This window comes from Microcebus murinus, chromosome 1, assembly GCF_040939455.1.
Source record: "Microcebus murinus isolate Inina chromosome 1, M.murinus_Inina_mat1.0, whole genome shotgun sequence".
Taxonomy (NCBI): domain Eukaryota; kingdom Metazoa; phylum Chordata; class Mammalia; order Primates; family Cheirogaleidae; genus Microcebus; species Microcebus murinus.
Genome location: NC_134104.1, coordinates 84,114,588 through 84,118,261, shown reverse-complemented (window position 1 = coordinate 84,118,261; position 3,674 = coordinate 84,114,588). Strand labels below are relative to the sequence as shown.

Genomic DNA, 3,674 nt, shown 5'->3' with positions numbered 1-3,674 from the left:
TCCTGGGGAAAAATCCCCAGAGCTCCAATAGCTTCAAGAACTCAGCTATAGCAGAGCCAGTCCCTTGTTCCCTTTCTTTGGGAACTGTCCCTTTTTCCACATAATATGTCCCACGTGATAGGAGACACAAGCAGGAACCCTGATTTCCCACTCTGGTTTTTAGTTTCTCCATTCTCCTTTAGGTTTCTCCCTCTGATTTAACCGCTGGAGAATCTCAGCTATCATGTGGGTCATTATTTTTTACAAACATCCCTCTTATTTTCTCCACCTCTTGAAGATAGCACAGGGAGAAATGGGTCCTGGTTATCTGCAGTCCGAGGCTTTCTCCTAAACCACTCAGGTGAGCTGAAAGCAATCATGACTGGCAGAAGTCAGGTCAGTACAGAAGATCCAAAGGAGCCTGAGATCATGAGGGCAGCCCTTGTAGGAGATGGTTAGAGCCATGACATGGTCAATATCAGACCAATTTCATGTGAAGCATCTCCCGAGCCATTAAGGGGAGGACACTGCCATGAGGATGAAGAGGAAAAACCAATGAAATATGAGAAGAAAGTAAAAAGTAACGATTTCAATGAAGAGGAGACAAGTGCAGAACCAAGAGCCCAGAGGCAAAGCCCCATTCACAGAGGATTAGTCCCGGCTTTTGATAGTAATTAAGAAATTCCTCCTGGACTATGCCCAGCTCATTTTCAGAACTATGTTGGATCAGTGACTTTCTTGTACTTTCCATTTTTCCACTTTTCAAACTGGAATCTCTATAATTGTTCATCCAAGCACTGCACATTGGGAGTAGGATATGTCATTTCTTTAGTTTCACAGGTCTACAGATGGAGGGTAATTTGCCAGGGGTCAAATTTTAAAATATCCTCATGTACCACATGTATACTTGATGTAGATGATTTACATGAAATTTTGAACTTTTGAGTGGATGAGCTGTACATGACATTTTTTGACTTTGATCTGTCATACTTGAGAGTTTAGAATGTTGGGAGGGATGAATGCATTTTGCATTTGGGATAGACATGAATCTGTGTGATCCAAAGGTTGGAGCATGGTAGATAAAAAAAAGAATTAAAAAAAGTCATTGAAAGTCAAGATTCACATTCCAGGAGGAGAAGGACCCCTTTGTCTTTTAGACACAGGCAATCAAGAAATGGATTGAGGAGGTGATCACATTATAAGTCAAGGAATAGGCAACAATCCAAACATCCAAGACAGAGAAGATCTCATTCCAGAAAGAGAAGTCAAGGAACACATCGAAAACTAGAAACAAAAGAAAGAAGACAAAGAAAACAAACATTCCAAAACACCACCAAAAATTAACAACACAGCTAGACATTCTAGAAGTACAGGCAGAGAGAGATGAGGATAAATAAGCAGGAGTGGAACGAGATCTCCTAAAAGGCCTCCATCTCCTGAAAGAAAATTGTCCTGCTCACCATCTCCTAGGAGACATAAAAAGGAGAAGGAGAAAGATAAAGACAAAGAAAGTAGAGATGAAAGAGAATGATCAACAAGCAAGGAGAAGAATAGCAAAGATAAGAAAAAGCACTGGGAAAGAAAATCAGAGAGTAATAAAGATGTAAAATAGATTGCTCAGGATTAGGATGAAGAGGAACCGGGATATAAACACAAGAAAGAGAAAAAAGAGCAGAAACCAATATAAGAAGACTCTCATAAAACAAAGGAATGTTCTGTGGAAAAGGGAACTGGTGATTTGCTAAAGAGAATCCACAGTGAATGGGGATGACCATGATGAAGACCATGTGGATATGAGAGACTGAGTGTCGCCTCTGTGGGAATCCACCTGTATCCATGCACCAGTATCATTCCTTTGTGTGGCTTCTTAATGCTTCATTTGTTCATCACAAACCAGATGTACACAGCTCTGACTTATACATGGTTATAAAGCTCCTGATATTGACGTTAGTTATTTACACCGACAAGTTTTTAGAATACGGTACAGAAGTAATCAATTCTTGTCACGGTGAAGGCTGATTGAGTAACCAAGCAGTTTTACTATTTTGGTGCTGCTTCATAACAAAAATGAAAGGCTGCAAGCTTCTACCGCAGGCATGGATTGTTTATGTTGTATGATCTCCTTTATTAAGTTCCCTTATGATATTTCTAGAATTTGATTAATTGCCACACAGGAGCCATGTAGGAAATGCATGGATTGCTTGTTATTATGGCAAGAATATCCTAATAAATGTCATAAAAATTTTCCAGCATGATGGATCTACTTATGGCTTTGTGTGTTGACATGACACATTAACATTCTTATAGTTACTATTGGAAATGAGCACTTTAAATAGATAATCCTTAAAGCCTTGTGAATAAAATTTTTTGTGGCTTCTGTTCATCTTTGAAAGGTTATATATGCATTAACCTTCTTTGATGGCTAATTAGGATTTAATTATAGAAACAAGATTTCAAATAAAACTATCCTTGGCAGTGAGTAAATAGCAGCATATTTTGAAGTAGAGTTATATACTTTTTCATAAGGTGATTTGTTAATTTTTTTCTGAAATAATAATGTATTCCACATTTAAATCAGTGAAAGGTATTTGCCTGTCCTGAGACCATCTGTAAAAAATAAAATAAAATAAAAGTTATCTCTCATCCTAATTTTTCATTTTCCCCCTCTTCATTAATTTGTTTTAAGCTCAGTGTTGGAAAATGGGGGTAGTATATTTTAAATTGACCTTCCTATGCTTTTAAAATAAGACAAATCTACTTGATAATGTATCTTTTATTTGATCTCAAGTTGTAAAAGACCAATAACTTTTTTTACTATTACTGCAGTAGTAATCTTATCTGCACAATGATTTCATGTTACATGCAAAATATTTAGGCAACTGTTTTCATAGGTAAAGAGTTTCAGGCATCACTTTTGTGCAGTAAAAACAAAAGTAGGCTACAGTCTGTGCCATGTTGACATACATTTTCTAAAGCTGTTTTACAAGATTTTGATCACAAACCTTTAAACTTAAAAAATACAGATATTGAGGATAAACTTAAAAGAATAAATTTCAATTGTTCTCCCGTAAAAAATGTTAAGCATTTGAGGTAATGGTTATAATTAGCTTGATTTAACTATTCCACATTACATTTTAAAATTATAATGTCATTCTTTACCCTATAATAATTATTAATATCAATTTACAATCAGGAAAAATAAGAGAGGCTAGTTAAGAGAGAATGTGCATCACACGCTTATCTTGCAAGGGCTGACATCAGTCAAATCCCAGGGTCCCTAGTTGGGCTTGAGCCACCAATCTTTTCCATAACAGATGAAAGAAATGATTACCCAACCAAAACACAGACATTGAGTCTCTTTGCACATTATCTCTGGAGCCAGGCTATTGAACCTTGGATTCTTTCGACTTGTTGAATGGTGCCAGCCCTGGAAGACATTCTGCCCAAGAATGGTGTGGAGGTATCTACAGCTGCTTAATGTGAAATCAAACATCAGAATTTTCTGTCAGCCACAAAGTTATAGGATATTCATGGCCCACATTCTGAAGGAAAAGTACATTTTTTTCAGAGTTGAGTAAGTATAAACATGTCATTTTTATACTATTGAGGGAATCGATGATGTTTTAAAATGCATTTCTCTGGATTTTGTAACAAAGGCTGTGGTGCCGGGATTTGTGCAAGGGTGCCCTTGGCCA

General features: G+C 36.9%; 1 pseudogene; it reads left to right on the top strand.

Moving 5' to 3' along the window:
* Positions 1-447: 447 nt before the first annotated feature.
* LOC105855750 (uncharacterized) lies at positions 448-1,784 on the top strand (annotated as a pseudogene).
* The last annotated feature ends 1,890 nt before the right edge of the window (positions 1,785-3,674 follow it).